This window comes from Macaca nemestrina, chromosome 13 (genome assembly GCF_043159975.1).
Source record: "Macaca nemestrina isolate mMacNem1 chromosome 13, mMacNem.hap1, whole genome shotgun sequence".
NCBI lineage: Eukaryota > Metazoa > Chordata > Mammalia > Primates > Cercopithecidae > Macaca > Macaca nemestrina.
The window spans coordinates 79950181-79971618 of record NC_092137.1 but is presented as its reverse complement, the minus strand read 5'-3'; the positions used below and the strand labels follow the sequence as shown (position 1 = coordinate 79971618).

The window sequence follows — 21438 nt, the reverse complement described above, 5'->3', positions numbered from 1 at the left end:
ACAAAATATTTTAAAAATCAGATATCCAAAGAATAAAGTCACTTAGATAAATAAAAAAAGTTTACTATCACAGGCATTAGCATAATCAAACATGTTGTCACCATCACTAGATCATTATTCACTCAACTCTATCCAAGATATAGAAAAGACATGGCCCATGCCTTTGAATGGCATACAAAAAAACACCATGGAATACTGAGAAACATCTATACAAATGCCAAGTAAATTTCTGGAAGTGAGTATATGAAATTCATGTACACACTATGCTTACTCCAAAGGGAAAGATTCACAAATGTACTGATATTGGTATAAATATACTTAGGTTACCATGGAAAAGAGAGATATTGAGAATAATTTTAAAAGCAAAAAAGGTGTGTTTGGAGCACAGTATAGACAGTGTATTTCCAACCTGAAGAGTGCCTCAGTTCACACCAAATCTAAGGTAGAAGAAAACAAAATTATTTAAAATTATAAGACACTAAAATAAAAAGTATGAGTATTATATTTTACCATTTTCATGTAAATAAGCCTTGCAAGTGGGGGGGGGGTGTGTGTATTTTTAAACTATGAACTCTTATCTTAACATATAAAAGAGGTAATACAAATTGATAAGAAAAACACAAGGGCACATTTTTTGAACCAATAAGTATTTCAACAAGGTGACAGGAGACAAAACCAAATATAAAAATCGAAAAGAATAATTTCTACATCAGCAATAACCTATTAGGAAATATTAAAGAATAAAATCCCTTTCCCAACAGCAATAAAAACTCATACAAGATAGTAATAACACAAAATGAGAAATATTTCCTTCTATAAAGGAGGCTATTTATGTTACTGAAGGACACAAAAAAGACTTGAATAAATAAAGAGACATGCCGATGGAAAGATTATGAATTGAGAGTTGTCACTTCTCCCTCAAAATTATCTTAAATTAAATATAATACTAACTAAAATACAGTGTTGTTTTAAAATTGATAACCCGATTATCATATTTTTCTGAAAATAAAGATGTAAAAATAGAGATGAAACTTTGGGGAAAAAAAACATCACCTACCGAAAATCATAATAGTAGTTTTAACAGTATATGATTTATTCAGGAATAACAAAAAAAAATTATCTATACCAAGAGAATATAATTAAGTCCTTAAATTAAAATAAGATAAGTAACTCATGCAAAAAAACTTGGAAAACATGAACACACTCATCACAGCAAAGACAAAACATTAGGCCATTAGACAAAAAGCAAATGAAAAGATAATCAACCTCTAGAAACCTGGGAAACAAATTTATATAAAAAAGAAGTATTCTTCTTACCTATTCATTGGTAAACTTTTACAAGTTTAAAATTATCATGTATTGGCAAAAGGGTAAAGAAATATGCACTTTCATATTGTTGGCGGAAGGTACTAACAATTGGAAGAGCAATTTGGCACTATTAAAATTTAAAATTCACACACTTTATGACTCAACAATTGCATTTATGAGTTTACCTTTAAAAAATACATTGTACATGTAGAAAATAAACCTGTATAAGGATGTTCATCTTAGCACTGTTTGAAATAGCATAATAGCATAAACAAACTGAATGTACATGGATATAAGGATTAAATAAACCATGGTACAACCACACTATAAAATAATAGGCAAGAGTTAAAAGACAATGGGGTATATATTTTTGTACCAGTGTGGAGATCTCTCTAAACTATACGTAAAGTGAAAATAAAGTATAGAACATCATGTCACCATTTAAGAAAAAAAAATTATATGTATATACACAGCTACACAAACCTTGACCTCTATTCCTTTGAAGCAGTCTCCTGGGGCCCCCAAAATCAATCTTCTGCCCATGCCACAGCCCATATTGAAGGCAGATCAACCCAGACATTTTATCTCTGTAGACAGCCAAAAATTGAATACTTAAATTCCAAAAAAAAGCAATGTTACACAAAAACTAATGTAGAGGAAGAATTTTTATTATGGCAGGAAACACATTTATTTCGTTGAAAATAATACACAAATTTATATAGACCTACGATCTCAGCTGTGCTTAAAAACACCCTCACTATATGATAAACTCAGATATACTCATGGTGGGGGGAGAAATTCACCAAATGTTCATTGAATAGTTGGACTGCAGTGATTTTATTTTCCAGACTCTTTTTCTTGTTATTTTCTAGATGTTCTACAATGGGCATTTATTACTGTAAGTGCAAAAGACAAAACATGTTCTTTTTGAAACAATGTATCTTCTGTTATTGGATTCTTGAGATACCTCTGTATAGATAATGCCAAAATATTTCTGTACTCCCAGCCTCTCCCCTTCACTCTAGTCTCACTTTTCAGCTACTGAGTAGCTATCAGTGTCCCAGCTTTAGTTCTCCTGAATGTGATTTCTCCACCTCTCCCACTGCTGTGCTCATTGATCCCAACTCCCTGCCAGGCCAGCCCTGTCCCAGTTCCCAGACCAAGACAGGACTGAATCTGAAAGTACTAATACAAGGTCACCTCCCCGCTCCACAATCTTATTCCCATCCATTGCTGAAGCAAAGTTGCTGATTCTGTGTCAGCCTGGATTTTTGCCCCACGCCACTGTGGCGTCAGTACCACACTGCAGGACACAGTCCATCGTTCTGTCTGGTATTAAACTGTTCAGGTACTCATAGCCCCTACTAGACTGTCAACTTATGAGACAAGGCATTGTCTCTTAACTCATGTATGGCTCCGGAACTGTATCCCCCAAAACAGTGGTTTCTATAACTTGAAGGAAAGCATTTGATAAATGGCTGTTACATACGACCAGAAATCTGAGGATCGGTTTGAAGATGGAGCGAGCTCAGAGACTTAGTTCAATCAACAAGCATTTATGAAGGAATTACTGTGGGCCCAGCCATGAAACAGGAAAATACTAGAAAAATGGAAGATGCGGCTCCTATCCTTAAGACAGAATCTAGAGTGGTTGAGAACACCTCAGGAAAAAAAGTAGAAAATAATTACTGTTTTGGCTTCTGCCTTAACAAGCAAAACATGAAAATATTCTTGCCTGAGGTCCTGATTTCACAGATGGGCAAACTGCAATTGAATTTGCCTGCCTGGATTCCAGACTACTGCCAGCACTGACTTTTACTTCCTGTCCCAACTCCATGGGCCCCAATGTGCTTGCCTTTGCTTGTCACTATTTTTATGCTTGCCCACTTTAAATTGTTCCCTTGGGTCCAGATTCCCTCCCCCTCCAGTTCATGCTCTGGGCTAGGATCTAAATTTTCTCCTTCTTGTGCTACGTTGCCCTCCATCACCTGTTTCTGCATACACTCTCTCACAATAAAAAGTTGTGACCACAATCTCAGCTTTATGCTTCAACCTCTTGCCAAAACCTGAGAACAAGGCAGGCCTCTATGTCAAATTGTAATAAACACTGCTGCTTACTTACCCAACAATCATTTACCCCTTCCTTATTAAAAGAATTGCTACTCTATTCATCAATACCCTAACCTTCTCCACCCAGTGAATGCTAATCCCATATGTAGTCCCAGCCGGTAAATCCTGATTTAGTCTAAGCCTGTCATTCATGGTATACCCATTCCCCTTGCCATTGACTAGATTGGGAATGTTCATGTGATTCAGTGTTGGCCAGTGACATAAGAGAGAAGTCTGCAGGAGGGTTTTTGGCAAATACCTCCTCATTCTGCAGGACGAGACACTGCTGCTGCATGACGGTGTGCTAGGAACTAAAAAAGTGATCAAAGCACTGGCTGAGAAAGCAGTCAACACACAGACTGAGCACAGACAGGAGAAATGCAGAAGGTAGAAACTAAGCCCAGGTCTCCCATCCTCTGCATTTCTTGTCACTTTTAGAAATCTTTTCCAATGTATTCCCCTTCCTTTCTGCCAGGTAACATATATTAAATAGTGCACCTTAAAAGATATATATATATATGAGCAGCTTTGTTCTCTATCTCAAAGGAGTAACTTTCAAATAGGAATTTGATAGATATTTTGGTTGTTTTTAGTTTGAAGCTATTATGAGTAAGCTGTTATTAATTTTCATGCAAAAGTCCTTGTACATATGTGTTCATTTCACCTGGGAGTGGAATTTCTGGATCGTATGGTAAGAGTATTTTTAACATTAAGAGAAACTGCCAAACTGTTTCGCAAAGTATTACATTCCCACCAGCAATGTATGAGTATCACAGTTGCTTCACATTCTCTCCAAAAGTTGGTATTGCCAGTCTTTATAATTTAGTCATTTTAGTGTTGGGATAGTGGTATCACATTGTGGTTTTAAATTTAATTATTTTGGTGAATTATAGAGTGAAACACCTTTTCATGTGCTTGTTAGATATTTGTATATTTTCTTGTGTGAAATATCTCTGCACATATTTTGTTCATTTTTTAGACAGATTGCCTGTCTTCTTATTGAGTTGCAAGAGTTCTATACATCGTCTAGATAAAGTCCTTTGTCAAGTATCCAGAGAGAGATACGTAGTTCTAACAAATCTTTTGTCTTTTGAAGAGCAAAACTTCTTTCTTTAACTTTGATAAAGTCTAATACATCTTTTCTTTTAAATTTTATGATTAGTGCTTTTTGATTCCTAAGGGATCTTTGCTTAATCCAAAATCACAGATTATCTCCTACATTTTCTTCTAGAAGTTTATATACTCAAAATCATAGATTGATTCCACAAACATTATGCTCAACGAAAAAAGGAATATAAAAATGAGTACATATTCTGTGATTCAACCTATATCAATTTCTAGAATAGGAAAAACGAATCTATAGAGAAAGCAGATTCGTCAGAAGGGAAGTTTTTAGGGTAAGAGATATATTCTGTATCTTGATCACACTGACAGTTACACAGGTGTGTTTGTCAATCAACAACAAAGTATTCACTTAAAATGGGTACACTTTATTGTATAAAACATATGCCCAAAATTTTACTAAAAGAATTTTAATGGGAATTTGGAGCTTGATTGGTAGGAAGACACCACCAGATCCTCTGAAACAGAATTTAAGGGACAAGCAAGGCTTTGCTATGCCTGAGGCAGAAATATTAATCTTAAAGTATATATAATTTCTTAAATAAACATTACTTCATTCTAAATGCATAAATGCCATATAGTCTTTCACAAACATTGGCATGGCCGAAACAAGCCAACCACACACTGGGAGAGTCCCTAAATAGTGGCAGCAACTGACTTGTACCTTCAGTGTAGGAAGAACTTTCAAAATGAAAGAGAGGGAAGGATGGAGAGATAAGAAAAGACAGGTTACTTAGTCCCTCACAGTTTGCCCAGAGACCATGAAGCTAAATTTGCAATTTTATTGGGAAAGGGAAAGCATATGCCACTGAAGGTGAAGTTTTTTTTTTTTTTTTCTTATGCAGCAGAAGTTTATGTTTCAAAAGAAAGAAAAAACAAATGGAACACAATGAAAATAAATCATTTTGCCTTGAAATTTTAAGGAAAATTGAGATATAGAATTACAGAATGTTACAGCTAGATGTAAGTCTAACTGACTCAAAAGACAGATAAAATAAATAAGGGTTGGAGAGTTTGAGGCTTACTTAGTCACATAACAAATTAATTAGCTGGCTGAAAACCTGGAGAGGAATCCAGGTGCCTTGGTTCAGTGTGCTTATAAAATTATAATCTCTAGCTCAATGCTCTGCATAGAGCAGGTATTTTCAAAAAATACCTGTTGAATGAATTCATGCTACGTAACATAATTTTAAAAATACATGAAAAGCGTAAGTGCAGTAAAGAGATGAATTTACATACAGATTTATTTTTCCCCAAGACTTTTTTTTTTTGAGACGGAGTCTTGTTCTGTTGCCCAGGCTGAAGTATAGTGACACCATTTTGGCTCACTGCAGCCTCTGCCTCCTGGGTTCGAGCGATTCTCTTGCCTCAGCCTCCCAAATAACTGGGATTACAGTCACCCGTCACCATGCCCAGCTAATTTTTGTATTTTCAGTAGGGACGGGGTTTCATCATATTGGCCAGGCTGGTCTCAAACTCCTGGCCTCAGGTGATATGCCAGCCTTAGCCTCCCAAAGTGCTGGTATTACAGGTGTGAGCCACTGTGCCTGGGCTTCCCCAGGAAATTTGAGTCTTGTATACACTTCTTTGTGCTACTTCTGCACATTAGAAAAACGACAACAACAACAACATATTTTGTGAAATTACTCTGGAAATTATCAATGACTGAAGAAACAGAATGAAGGGGTAAACTCTAAAGAATTGTAGGATACCCTTTCCTGGAAACAATTGAGTACAATTAGCTATTTCTAAAGTAGTTAAAGGACATTGCTACTTCCTCACTGAGAGATAGACTGATGATATTTAACAACTGCTTCAGGCCCTATGAATTTAAGATAAACTGGGAAGACTGAATTTTCACCGAATGCTTACAAATAAAACATGGGAACATCAGATCCTCTGGAGATTTCTGGAGTCCGTGTGGTTTCTGGGTGGGATGTGGAAAAGCAACTGACATAGCTCCATCAAGAGTCCTTGGCTTTCTTTCCAAAACATCAAGGGGCCATAAAAAAGATATTGGATTTACTGCAGATACACAACGAACAACATAAACTCAATTTGCACAATATGAACATCTCAGAAGCTTTCTATTAATTTTCTACTACGGCTCTGTGGCCCTTGAGACCATAACAACTCAAGGACTTTGTAATCTCTAGCCCTGTGGCATGTCCACTCATTTAATGTAGAAACACTGCAGCAAGTTAGGATCTTATTTAATGTACCTCCATCTCAATATGTCCCATAAATATATTACCTGCCTTCCCTCAAAACTGCCTAACAAACAAAACAGCCAGATGTCTGCAAGTAGCAAGATATTGAAAAATCAACATATGATTTACATTAGATTTTTTCATTCATGCTCTAGTTTTAAAAATTATTGATTGAAATTTACATATAAAATTTACTTTGAAACAACTAAAATATAGATTATAGTAGACGTCACAGCAAAAATATAGAAAACCCCTAAACAGGTAGTTATACATCCTTCAGCTCAAAAGAGAAAATGAAATTAACTCATTCTGTCTCATCCTTACTCCACCTCCCTGTTTGGTTACTACCCTCATGTATGGGGAACATACCTGCTTTTTTCACTCCTATTAAAGCACCCTGAAATGGAATAGTCTAATAGTTATGTACACAGATAAGGTCTATTAATAAAAAGGAAAAATCAAATAGTGTTCAGTAGTAAAGCCCTAGAAAATTAAGGTCTCTAAAGTTAGACTATCACTATGTTTTGTACAACGTGTTACGAGTAATAATTTCAAAGAGGTATAGAATGCAAATTTATGGTTGAGTTAGAATTCAGCTCTAAGATAAAAATTCACCTGTAAGGAAAACAAAAATGTCAAAAGTAAAATGTGTCAAAAATCTCTGGTAGTATAATATAAAGCTGACTAGTAGTAATACATCCGAAAATGTTTTATTTACATCTGCTGAATTTTTAAAACATCAATTAAGAAAGATCTCAATATAGAAAATAAAACTACTATACTCTATGGTCTGTTAGTTTTTAGAAGTATATTTACATTAGCTTTTAAAAATATATTTGTGTTCATGACTAATATATCTTAAGATAATATTCAGGAGGACAATCTTGTATATTATTTGAACTACAAAACAGAAATATATGAGAAACACTTTACTATTTTGGAGAAAACAATGAAATTGTGTCTATTAAAATGGGTTAAACATGAGCACAATAAATACTGATACTTCAAACTTGTGGGTACAATTTTCTGGAAATCCATTTTTGAATAAAAGAATTCAATTCATATCCCTTATGCTGTTGGATAAAGATTTTATGGATACATTTTTCAAAATAGTTTATGAACCTCAACTAAAAACAAAGGTGTGCCAACAGATGTAGCCAGTGAGCATCTGTCACTCCACACAGAGCGTATATTTAACCTGCTCCATGCAAGTTCCCTGCTAGACTCTCTATCCTCATCACATATTAGTCTCACAGCCACAAAACTGAAAGAGCATCATCCATTTAGAATTTATTAATAATCTTGGACGCCAACGAAAAGGGGCTTTTGTAATTAGGAAAAGTCAACCATGAAGTGAAAAAATAAATAAATAAATAAGCCCCTGGAAATACAATTACCCTAACAAGTACTGGCTTCATATAGGTCAAAATAAAATAATTTTAGTTATTATACTACGAGATATAGTTCTGGAATATTCATGGGATAAGGAAACACGAGGGAGAGTTATAGTAACCATAATATTAAATCTTTACTGTTCAGCAAAGGTCAAGTTTTTCCTCCGCCTTGAAGTTAAAAGAAAAGACCTAAGAATATTTTGGGTCCTCACTATGACACCGATCACGGATTCCATGTCTTGGGATGGGGCTTTAGGTGAGATAAAGAACTGAAACTACCTCCATGGGTAGCTGAACCTTCTATGTGATGAAATGGATCCCACACTAGAAGTTGTCTTAACTCAGTGATAGTATAATTACTCTGACTGTATGCACTCTACCTTTCAATACACTCACCTGCATGCCAAATCTTCCAGTAAATAGTTTCCCTAATGTAATTCAAACACACAATGCCTTTTCCTCCCTCTCTGCTTTTGTTCCAGCTGTGGTGCCCACCCTGCATGAAATCCTTCATAGGAGTCTCTGTCCAAGCTCCAGGGCTACTACCGAATATAACATTTTCCCAGCTACACAGACACCCGTCTTCTTCACAATTCCTCTAGTACTTACTTGCGCTTCTGTCTTTCTAGTACATAATCATATATGGTCTTGGAATGTGTTTAAACTATTTCTCCTAATTATAATAATGTTTACTTAATATATGTTTTGTTTGTACCAAGTACTCTGCTAAACACATTTAACCTTTAAAGCAAGCCCATGAATCAGTCCCCTACAATTTTCATTTTATAGATTAAAAAAAAAAAAAGATTTAAATTGTACACAAGGACACGATACTCCTAAGAACTAGAGCCTGTACTGACATCTAAAGCTCTCTCCAAAGATCTTGTTCTTTGCCACTGTGAAATAGGACCTCATGCAAATGCCTGTTCTCCTCAACTAGACTGTAAGCTGAGGTCAAAGACAGTGTTTTTTACTTCTTTCTACTTCCTTGGAATACCTCACACCGCTCAGCCTAGGGTTAGGCAGGTATTAAGAGCTCTGAGGGAGGGAGACACAGAGAATATATCCAAAATACGTTTTACAGGGGTCCATAAGATGTTCTATTGGCACTTTATTGTATCATGGATTTTTAAAGGTCCAGTCAACTAAAGGCAGAAGCCTCTAGAAATGAAATTCTTCAGAGGAAGTCAGTCTTTATCTGCAAACTGGATTACAGTCAAGGAGGCAAGCTGCTTTTCAAAGACACTAGTTGCTCTTCTAAAACGCATATTTTATTAATTGTACTCACGTCTCTTAAAATTTTGCTGTAAACAAAATGTTATTTTGTTTTCTAGTTCTTTAATAACTTGGTATGCTTTGTTTCCATTCAGTGGACTAATGTTTACAAAGGAGGCATATGAAAAGTACCTGTGTTTCTATACTAAGCACAGTATCAAAAACTGGGGCATACACCCACATCCCTCTGCAGAAAAACTGCAACAGAGAAAGAGCAAAGCCCATAGAGGGGCTGCCACCTCCCCACATTCACAACTCTGAAGCCCCACAAAGAATAGCAGAGATACTGGGAGGGGAAAAGTCTTTTGAAAGAAATTTGGACAAAACTAACTTATTATGCTCATATATAATTAACATGACAGTCTTTCACTTGTTTCATGGTATTCTAGGGAAAGGAACACCAACAAGGAAAACACTCCTATCTCCAAGTTCACTATTAAGTAATGCAAGCATTCCAATACACACAGGGTTGACTGCAATCTGCATCAGGATGTTGGTAACACTGGTAATTCAACCAAGCTTTAGCTATATGGCTGAAGAGTCAGCCAAGCCATTAATGGAATTGCATTCCTACCACGGGGAGTTGAAGGAGTCCATCACTCCTAATATTACACACTTCCCCAGCACTGACTCAGGTGATTAACTATCAGCTCTTCATCAAATCAGCACTCAATCACTTAGGAAGGCAATTCTCTTCATCTCAACTCCTGCTTTACACTCCCATAAAATGCAAAACTGCATATTGCACTATTGTCATATAATAATTTAAATGAAAAGAAAAAAACCAATAATGTGTTCCATAGCATAGTGTCTTACTGGCAACTTCAATGAATCCACCATTAATTTTGGTCCCTCACACACACTCTTTAAACACAAAACACAGCCATTCTAAAGATATTAAGGTGTTTTGGTCTGTCGTTTTAGGAGAACATAAATAGGACAAAATATAGGCTTCAAAATATCCATTTTTGATTTATACTTACACTATTGGACCCTTCTGAGATGATAAATATACTAAACATTCTGAGACATGGTTGTCCCGCCATGTATAAATAAACTTTACAGCAGCAATGCTAACAGAAAGAATTGCCAAATTGCCAATAATATGTATAATATAAGGGGTTAGAATGCAAGCTAAAGAGTGCAAGGTAAATTATAGCATTCTGTGAAAATAAGTGATGTAAAACCAACAGCAATTTTAAATTATTAACAATGGTTCTGAAGCTAATTTAACTTTTCCATTGGTGTAAGCCACAAACAGAATCACACAGTATGTTTCTCTTCAAACATCTTGAGGGTTCCTATGAGGTGGGTGAAAATGGGTAAGGGTGTCTCTTAAAGGCTATAATGCACCTAATGCCATCTAAATGGTATATTTACAAGTCTGTGGAGTATAACCTCATTTCTCCAAAACTGTCTAACCATTATCCTACTTGAGAAGTTAACCCATGATGAACAAAAGTACATCTCTTCCACCCTTCTGCTCCCTATTTTCCCAAACCTTTCTATCTTGGTATTTTGCATGCTGAGCAAAACATTCCATAAATAATGCTGTGGTGCACAGGCATTAAAGTTTAGAGAGTTTCTGCCTTTGAAGTAGGTAGTGACAGGACCAAGGACACACGGGTTCAATTCCAAGCCAAATATGAGGCGGGTGGTTTGAAAATGTCAATCCAAAGAGGCCTAGGGGAAAAGAACACAAGCTTACACTGCCACCTCCCTTCCTCTCCCCTCCCCTTTTTCTCTCTTGTTCCTTTCCTCTCTTCTCCTCTTTCGTTGTGGTTTCTCACGGAGACAATCAAAGCAGGGAAAGCTGGATTTTAAATTGGTGAGATACACACTGGGAATATGTAATTCCCAGAAGAAGAAAAGAAACTGCTGAAGAGGGGTATGGGGGCTGTTGGCAACATGTCCAAGTGACAACCCTCCCCACCCCCACCCTAATACAGCACAAATCCATAGATTCTTCCTCGATCCCCTTCTCCCTCCAGTTTCCAGTACTCTACCCAACTTGACCCTTCATCCTAAAAATTTAGGAACCTGCAGGGCACCCGCTGTTTAAGAGTGTGTCTCTCAGTATATGCACCCAATTTTCTGGAACCCCTGAATCCGGACAGTTGTAGCAGGGAAGGGATGTTCCCACCCTCCCACCGGGGAAGAGGTAAGAAAGGGGGAAAAAGAGATGGAGACAAGAGGAAAGGGATGCAGAGCTGTGCTCTAGCGCGAGTGGCTGCAAGGAAGACGGGGAAGAAAGAAAGGGTGGGAAGGAAGTGGGGCTGGGAGAGAGGAAGAAAGGGATGAAAGAAAGGCTGGAAGGGAGAAAGGAGGGGAGAGGAGAGAGGGATGTTGGGAAGGATGAGGGAGGGAGGGTTGGGGAGCGGGGAGGGGGGAGGATGGAGAGGATGGGAGGGAGGGAGGTAGGGAGGGAGGGAGGCAGGCAAGGATGGAGGATGCTCTGCCCGGGACTCACCTCTGTGGGTCGGTGGGAGTTTCTCGCCGCCTCCTCTTTCTCGCCCGTTCCCAGCAGCTGGAGTGGTAATCACAGAAGGGACTGGAGAGGCGGCGGCAGGGACAAGGGCAGCAGCTGCTGCAGCCGCCTCTGGCCGAGGTGCGGTGCCGCCTGCTCTGCCCGCCCGCCCGGGTCTCCGCCTCACTCGGGGCTGGAAGCGAAGCCGCTCCCCCCTCCCCCCCGCCCGCCCCGCGTCCTGCCCAAGCGCGAGCGGCAGCGGCCCGGATCGCCGCTAGGGGAGGCAGCCAGTGCGCATGCGCGGCCGCTGCTCGCTCGCGCGCCCCCGCGGTCCCCGTGGCTCCGCGGCGCCTGGAAAGGCACCGGGCTTCGAGGGGTGGGTGGGTAGGGGGGCCGCGGGCGCGCGCGGCCTGGGGAGCGCCCGAAAGGGCGGGGCGGTGTGGGGCGGAGCTCAGGAGGCGCGGCCGGCTCGGCGCTGCAGGTGGGGGGAGGGGACAGCGGCGAAGGGACAACTCCGTAGGGCGCAAGTGCCGTGTCCATGACAACCGCGTTACCTTGCGGGCGGGGACCTGGAGCTGAATCGCCGGAGCGGCGAGGCAGGGGAAGAGGGACCGGGTGCGGGAGCGGGCAGGATAGGGGCAGGGGGGATAGGGGTGTCGCAGAGTAGGAAAGGAGGGCCAGCCCAGCAGGGGTCCGACACGTGGCCGGAGGAGGGCAGGGCCAGAGTGCGGCAAAGGTAGTGACTGCCGCGGAAGGGAGGTTTGTTGGGATCTGGAGTCCCGAGGGGAGAGGGAGGAAGATTGGGACTTTGAAAGAACCTAGAAGAGGATGGAATTGTTAAAACAAATGGAATATTTGCTCATTTAACAAGCCTTTATTGAATATTTTCTCATTGTGATTCTTTTCTTGATTCAATGGATATTTCTGAGCCCCTAGTTTGTACCAGACACTGTACTTACGCATTTTGAGATATCCAAAAATGTTCGTCCTCTCAGAGGTTATACTCTAGTTGGGGAACTTACATAGCTAAGGCAGGGAGTGTTTGCGCCGCCAGCCATCCGCAGCTGGGACTTGATGTTGCTGGAACGTAACTGTTAGAGAGGTGCTAACAGTGAAAAAGGTACGCAGCTACATCAAATGAGAAACATAAGTTACAGTCATCTTTGTTCTGCCACTGTGCCAAATGACAATTTTGTTTTGTTTTAAATCAAGAGAGAAAAACAAAGAAAATCTATGGAAGTTTAGTATGACACAACAGAGGCTACGTTCACAGCACGCTACCTGTTTGGTATCCTGGTTCACTAGCATCAGTGCGCGTGTTCATGCCGACACTTGGATGGCTTTATGTCACTTAGTGCACGCATTTTTTAAATTCTCCTTCATCAATGGCTAAGCCATTGATATTTTTCCATCCCCCGTTTTGTTCCCAAGTTCGCGTCTGCAATTGTTTGAAAATTACATAAAACCCTAGTATTTTTAATTCTCTCCAGGGAATGACTGGAGAGGGATACCTCTGTCCATGCGTCTATCTTTCTCTCCCAATATCTTTTTGGCTTTCTTTTTTCTTGTCCCCACCACTTTACCAGTTAAAAAATTTCTGGGAAAAAGTGAACAGGAGTCACCGGATATTGCCTTAAGAAGAACCTTAGCACGCAACCGTGTTTCAGGACCACGGACAGTGACACCGCGTGCTCTTACCACCAAGCGTTTTTCTTAGACTGCCTATAGAAACAGGAGAAACACGCTAAAGAAAGCACACGTTGTGCTTCATGAAGTAAGTGCCGAGCGCCAAATGATTTGTGCCAAAATAGTGGAGAATGAAAAGTACATACTATGGACTGGAGTATGTAGAAAGGAGGTAGGCCTTCAGCTGAAGTTTGAAGAATGAATAAGGTTTAGAGAGGCATCACAAGTCCCTGATGTGGTAAGATATGGATAGGTTAGCCAGCGAGGTGCTTAAACAAAAAGAGATACTGCATACAGTATCATTCCGGAGGCAGAAGACACCTATGAATTTGAATGGTCCAAGAATCTGGAAAGAGTAAAGTTGTCCTAGTCAAAATGAGGTACAGCATGCACGCAAGAATTGACCTTTTTTTTTTTTTTTTTTTTTTTTTTAATGATTATTGTGATTTTTTTCATACTCTGGTCAGGCTTGACGGAATAAGCTAAAAACTACAGGCCAAAGAGTGACCAGAAAAATTCGTATCTTTAAGTTCCGAGGATTCATGTGTAGTTTTTTGTATTGTTGTAATTAGGCTTACATTTATAATTTTTTGTTTTAATTGCAATTAAATAATGTAGACCAAAAAAGAAAAAATAATGTAAACCAAATGCTGTCTAGTCAAAATGGGATTTGCCTTGTTTGTTGTTTCGTAGTGACTTTCAAAACAGTAAAATATTATTGAGAGACATTTAAAAGTCTTTTGTAAAATATTTGGAAGGTTTTAGTCCATCCAATTGCTTTAAATTAGAGTTAATTTAAAAAAACACCAGCATAAAAGCCATCTTTGATTCTCAGACCCTTGGTCTCCCTCAATTCTTCAAAATACATCAAATTGTGGTCTGTCAATTAGATAGTGATAAGAAATTACTCAGGCAATGCATTTCAGTCACCAGCAGGCAAATGGCAGCTGAGATTTTTGTTCCCTGCTGCCAAGGAATTTACTAACATTCTTTTATGTTTTAATAAAGGGGAATCCTCAACCCTGTCTACCCTATGGAAAATCCAAAATGAATATTATTATAGCCATATTTTTCCCTCTGATAATAGTCTAAATATGCTTTCTAAGTAATGGTTATTATTGGATGCTAAAATGCTATCATTTTGTTTGTCCCATTCTAAACTAAGGGGATTTTTTAAAATGCTTATTTCTTTTGTTTTGAGTCTGCTTGTAAATCTGATTGTTTTTGATTTTCTTGATTTAAGTGTTGTCCTTCATTTCAGTGACATAAACATATACAGCCCTCAGAAAAACAAGAAACTTTCTTCTTTCCCTCACTCATATTAAAAATTTATGCAAACATAAATAACAAACAAAAAGAGCATGGTTAAAGGTATGGCACTGTGTTCAAATGGAGAAAATGCTATATGTAATTATAATACAATTTAATGTGCAATCAAATGACATCTAGATTTTTAGGATACGCCAAACCAATACTGGCATCTTAAGGAAAATTATCTGTAGTGCTTATACATTTAAATATCAGGTCTTACACACTAGGACCCTAATTCAGTCTGTCAGCTCCAGAAATTTCACTATCAAGCCCTCAGCAATTTCATTGTTTTAGTAGACTTTATTTATTTATTTATTTATTTATTTATTTTTTTTTTTTTTTTTTTTTTTTTTTTTTTTTTTTTTTTTGAGACGGAGTCTCGCTCTGTCACCCGGGCTGGAGTGCAGTGGCCGGATCTCAGCTCACTGCAAGCTCCGCCTCCCGGGTTCACGCCATTCTCCTGCCTCAGCCTCCATCCTGGCTAACACGGTGAAACCCCGTCTCTACTAAAAAATACAAAAAGCTAGCCGGGCGAGGTGGCGGGCGCCTGTAGTAGACTTTATTTTTTAGAGCAGTTTTAAGTTCACAGAAAAATTGAGAAGTACAGAGAAGTATAATGACATGTATCCACCACTATGGTATCATACTAGTTTTACTCACTAAAAATACTCTGTGTTCTGTCTATTCTACTCTTTCTTGCTCCTAACCCCTGGAAACCATTGGTATTTTTCCTGTCTCCACGGTTTTGCCTTCTCCAGAATGTCATATAGTTGGAGTCGTACAATATGTAACCTTTTCAGATTGACTTCTTTCACTTAGTAATATGCATGTAAGATTCCACCATGTATTTTCATGGCTTGACAGCTGTATTTTTAGCACTGAATAATATTCAGTTGTCTCTACATACCACAATGTATCCACTCAACTACTCATTTTCATTTGTTCAAACATATTTATCATTTGTATCCCTAGGTAATTGTTTATATGTATACTGTAATGGTGAATATATGTATATGTTTTCAAGTAAACAGAATGAGTGTTTTAGGATCCATGTGTGTAATTGTGTTTTATTTTGCTTGTTGAAACATTTTAACTGTAATCTTATATAGATAGAATGTACCATATTCTAGTGTGTGACATTGGACAAGTTTTTTAATGTCTATGATACTCAGTTTGCCAATCTGCAAAATGGAGGAAATTTTTATCTATCTTTATGACTTTCTTGTGAGAACTTAATGAAATAATACTTGACATGTTTTAGCACACTGTTGTCCATAAATAGAGCTGTATACTTGCTTTAATTAATAGTTCTAATATCAATGAGTAAATTAATCAAGCATTAAAATAATATTGTTCCTCAGTGTCTTTTGACTAATTTGAATCTGTTTCTATCATCTTTTATTTCCAATTAATATTTTTCTTTAAAAAATAAATAATAAGCTTTAATATGTCTTCTCATAGTAATTGTGTCACTCTCATCTTCAGGTTCCCTAATAGATTCACTTCCCCTTTAGGAGAAAGCTGAGGCTGCTGTCTGTTTAACACATTTTGAAATTGTGTCATTTTACTCTCAATTGTCACCCTGGAGCATGTTTTCCGTGTATCTGCTCTATGGAAGAATAGTTTCAGTCTTAATTCTTTCAATAGCAAATGACTGAAGTCCAATTTAAGTTTTGAGCAAAAGGGAAATTGTGGCTCACATACCTGAGAAGTCTAAGGTATGTGTATATGAGGCTAAGCTAGTCCAGGGGGTCATCAAAAATATTAATCATGGCAAAGGATATGATTACACTTGCTGGAGGCTTGTGTTCACATTTGTGTCACAGATTACTGTGACCAGAGGAATAGCACATTCTGGTTCATATGTTCACCCCTGTGACCTCATGCAGGAAGAGGAGAAATTCCTGAAAAGATGTTGAGGAAGGACATGGAAAAGTAAGCATACTGCACAAACAAAAATTACAGCTGCTCAGTCCATTCATCACTGTGGAGTTACTTGAAAAGTGATTTCCACAATAAAAGTGTATTGGCAAGTGCTGAGTGAAAATCATTTAAAGGTTTTTCTTTAGTGAATACATAGAAAACAATAATGTGCATGAAGTTCATTTAAGAGAAATATGTTTAGCATTTCCCACACTTATATGAACAAGGAACCCTCTCTCACAAAATATCTCTTGTGGCTAGAATCGAAGGAGCATACTTTCGGAACAGCTGACCTTAGTTTTCACCTTACTCTGCTGTTCTTTGACTCACAGCTTATTAATGAGCTTATTTCTATTCTTCCTTGATTTAAAAAATGTCTGATCCTCTTCTTAGTCTGTTTTCTGCTTCTATAACAAACTCGCTGAGACTGGGTTATTTACAAAGAAAAGAAATTTATTTGGCTCATGGTTCTGTAAGATGGGAAGTCCAAGATTGAAGGGTCACAGATGGTTAGAGCCTTTTTGCTGCATTATCTTATGGTGGAAGGGCAAGAGACAGCAATTGAGAGAACAAGAGAGGAAGGGGGCTGAATTCTCATTTTTTTCAGGAACCCACTCCTTAATAATGGATCCACTCGCCACACCCTCAGTAATGGCATTAATCTATTATTAAAAGTTCCCCCTTCTCAACACTGTTGCATTGTGGATTAAGTTTGCAACACATGAACATCGAGGGACACATTCAAACCACAGTATCCTCACTGCCACTTTTATTCTTATCAGTGAAGACATAATTTTAGAACTCAAAGGGACTTTCGTGATGGTTTCTTCCTATCCAGCCTCCTTATTTTTCAGATGGCAAAACTGAGACTCAATGTGTTTTTCTTTCCCATAATCACGAAACTAGTCAATTGCTGAATTAACCATATGGAGTAGGTTATGTTGAGGTAAGAAATAACACCCAGATTTCAGAGAGTTATATGATAGCTCTGTTTGTACAAGATTCCCTTTCTGAGACCCAAGCTAACTGAAAAGCCACTATCTGGAATCTAATTCATGACTATTCTACAGGGAAAAAAATAAATTAATTGATCTGGCCCTGGAGTGACTTGTATATTAGGAAAAAGCTAGTCACATAACTCCTGTGACCACAAGATTCAAAGTACAAAACCACCATGTGCCTAGCAATCAAAATACTTCATAAACAGTCCTGGATACCATAGTGAAAACAAGTTGGGACAGAATCTCCTGATTTCCAGAATACAGAGGTATTTCCTCTACCACTTTGAATGACCAAATATGATTTGATGATATATAATAATGGTACATATTATTTACAGAATAGTTACTGATGATATTAAGAGGTTTCTATACTTTAACTTTTCCAAAGATTACCAATATCATCCACATTTTTAAGATGAAAACACTCTGTGTTTCAAATTCCTCATCTTAAAAATGTTGATGTGAAAAGTACCACTAATTTTAAGGCTCTGAGTATAATTATTGCACCAGGTCATAGAGTTGGCAGGTGGTACAGGTGGGTTTATAGCCTACACAGTCTGACTCCACAGTCCATACTGCTCTTCCCAGCACTCTGATACCTCCCTACTGATGGAAGAGAAACAATTCCTTTCTATGAGTCAACTTAACTCAGCTTGGACGTGGTTGAAGAAATTCCTTTTTTTTTTTTTTTTTAAACTTGTAACACATGCACCAATATACTTTGCAAAAGCCCTTTAGGGAGTTGGAAAAAAAAATATGTTGCATCAAACAATGTTTTAAGCCACCTAACTCTACATAGGCAATTTCAAAGACATAGAAATGTCCTTATTTACATACAAATGCACACATGCACACACACACACATTTTCCTGTAGTATTTTATTTGAAAAAAGTGTTTGGCTGATTAAAAAATATAAATGCCACTGAACTAGTAGATCTCCAATTCTACAAACACAATTATTCCAGTGCCTATTTACATTGTATATTATCATGACATTCTTACTGAAGGCTCAAACCCAATCTTGTTAAATCCAACCTTATTCAAAAGCTCTGGCACATTGATTCATTCCTCCATTCAAGACAATTTTGACACTTGCATATTGGGTGACAGCCACAATTCTCAATGTTGATTATTTAGATAAAAGACACAGTTTGTACAATTAACAATCTCATACTTTAATGAGGCAAACTGACAACTCGAGATAAATGCAATATAATGTAATGAGAGCTTCACAGAGCACATTATGTATGGATTATCCAATGTCTAGTCCCATCTATTCCCACTCTAACAACTGTACACCTTTCCAAAATGCAGCCCACATGCTTTAGCCTGAGGTTAATCTCACCTCTGGCTCCAGGAGCAGACCTTGTCTAAGTGGACTTCCACAGGCAATGGTTGAGAAATTCAGGCCTTAGTTCAGTGCCATATTTCATTCTATGGTCACAGATTTTGATATAGATATTGACATATTATGGAGCTTGGAAGCATGGAACAAAGACAAGTTTTTAATGGATGCTGAAAAATAACTAACTTCTAAAGAGAGCTAATAGAAGAAATGTCCACTTTTCTTTCAATCTTAATTGTATATGAGTGTAGAGCAAGGAAATAAATCAGTCATTCTACGATTGTGTCAGTCCAAGCCCTGGTAGAAAAAGGTAAACAGCAGCAGACAGTTCAAACACGTATAATTTAATATAAGGAATTGATTATGCAGGTGTTAGAGAAAGGTGGGAGAGTGAAGGAGAAAAAATGAAGTAAACCAACGATTAGCAACTTTAGAAAACATCTACTGCTGCTAGGGTATGAACAATAAGAGAAGAGATGTCTTACCAGTGCTAAAGCTGTGCTGCTGGGAGTGCCATCAAGGGGGGCCCATCTGAGTCAGAGCTGGAACAATGGAGAGGGGGTACTATTGTGGAAACCATGGTCCTTGAAGAACTGCATCTAAATCCAGAGGTGCTGCCAGAAAGAGAAAGAAAGATGTCACGCTACAATAGTGTCTCCTCTCTTCCTGCCTTCCTGTCTTCTCCCAGTGTCTCCTATGGGTATAACTTTAGAAACCAGTTGGAAACAGAGCCTAGAAAATTTAATATCCAGCTTCCCCAATCACAGAATTATGAACAAAATTAAGAATGGTTGGAAAAGAGGCAAAGTAGTCAAATAATCAACACTTTCAGCTCTTTGGCAACTCAGCCTCCATAACACCTTTTTAACTGTACTTAAATTTTAATACAACTAAAAGGACAATGACATGATGTTTCTCCTTATCAAGATGCATCTACTATTTACATAATGAAAGATACTGTCACATTCTCTCCAAAAGTGGAATATGCAGATCAGTGAATTGCATGACACCATCGCTGCACTTCTTTTGCATTGTAATAAGTTCTTTGGTTAGAAGCAATACAGTACAAAATGTCTTGATGGTGAATATGACACACCAAAGGCCTTCTGATGGTGGCTTCTGGCACCAGCTGAGAGACCATAATCTACATTTTGAGTGTTTCCAAACACCATGTAGTATCAGCTCTTACTAGATATCATATATGATATTGTTTTACCCTAATACAGTAAATAGGAAGAGAAATTAACAACTATTTTCCCTTGTGCCCACAACTATGAGCCCTGTTCTTTGTGAGGGCTTATTTTCATAATAAAAAAATGTTGTTGGTGGAAGAGACATTGGAAGTAGAAAAAGCAGATGAAGTATCCAAAATAAATGGCAGAGCAATCACTCTGATACCAGGTGGTTGCCTGGTCTCCCCAAGGAATAGTGCCATATCAGGATATGAGCTGGGCCTCTGCTGTTAAACCTGTGCATGCCCACAGCAAGGGTGGTAGTCAAATAGCTTTGGTAAGAGAAGGTCTGTATTGTTGAGCCCTTGCAGAATCTCTATACCTGCCACTGTGGCCACTTTATACATGAGTCCATTGATCAAGCCCTAAAGAGTCTAGGAAATTGGAATCTAGATGACATCAACAGACCAGGTCATCATGTACACATTTTCTGTGGTAGTTAAGCATTTTCACTAAGCTTCTGTTATTTAGGAATTTCATAATTTCCACTAAAACTAGGCAGCCTGTTTCAAACTTGGCGTTTTCCAATATCATCTCCAGTCAACAAAAGACAGCCACCACAAAACTCATCTCCTTTAATTTTCTTATGGATGATTGTAAAATTATATAAAAGAATAGAAACAGCATAATTATTCCACTATTACCCCAGCACTCAGCTTCAACGACTATCAGTTCATAAGCCATCTTCTTTCACCTGTATTCATATTCACCCACCCATCACAGTTTTGAGGATTCTAATACTTCTCTCACTCATAAATTTCTCAATATCTGAATGAAGAGAGTGTTATGTGTGACAGGGGCTGACCAAGTCACAAATAACAAATGCAGTCTGTTATTTGACTCTCAAAGCTTTAGAATTTTTCTTCACTTTTATGCCAAGAAGTTGTACATGCTCAACATTATTAAATATAAGCCGAATTAAAGTCTGATGGTGTGTCCACAGTTGAGCCATTCCTAGCTACTCAAGATAACACATGGCAAATAGAATCTCTGTAAATCTTTCTTTGTTCCAAAATATTTAGAATCTTTCCCACACATATTCTCCAAATTTAAG

At 38.1% G+C, this 21438-nt stretch overlaps 1 protein-coding gene across 6 annotated transcripts in view; it reads right to left on the bottom strand.

The window, feature by feature from the left end:
- The window catches only part of LOC105465339 (catenin alpha 2), a 1482339-nt gene that overhangs the window by 1159024 nt on the left and 301877 nt on the right, over positions 1–21438 (bottom strand). For 3 of the 6 annotated variants that reach the window (XM_011713753.3, XM_071077395.1, XM_011713752.3), the window contains one exon: positions 19638–19766. The gene's annotated coding sequence lies outside the window, so the exon portion shown is untranslated. Of the gene's footprint in view, positions 1–11888; positions 12046–19637; positions 19767–21438 lie in introns of those variants that run through there. The other 3 variants (XM_011713751.3, XM_011713755.3, XM_071077396.1) reach the window with 1 other exon arrangement.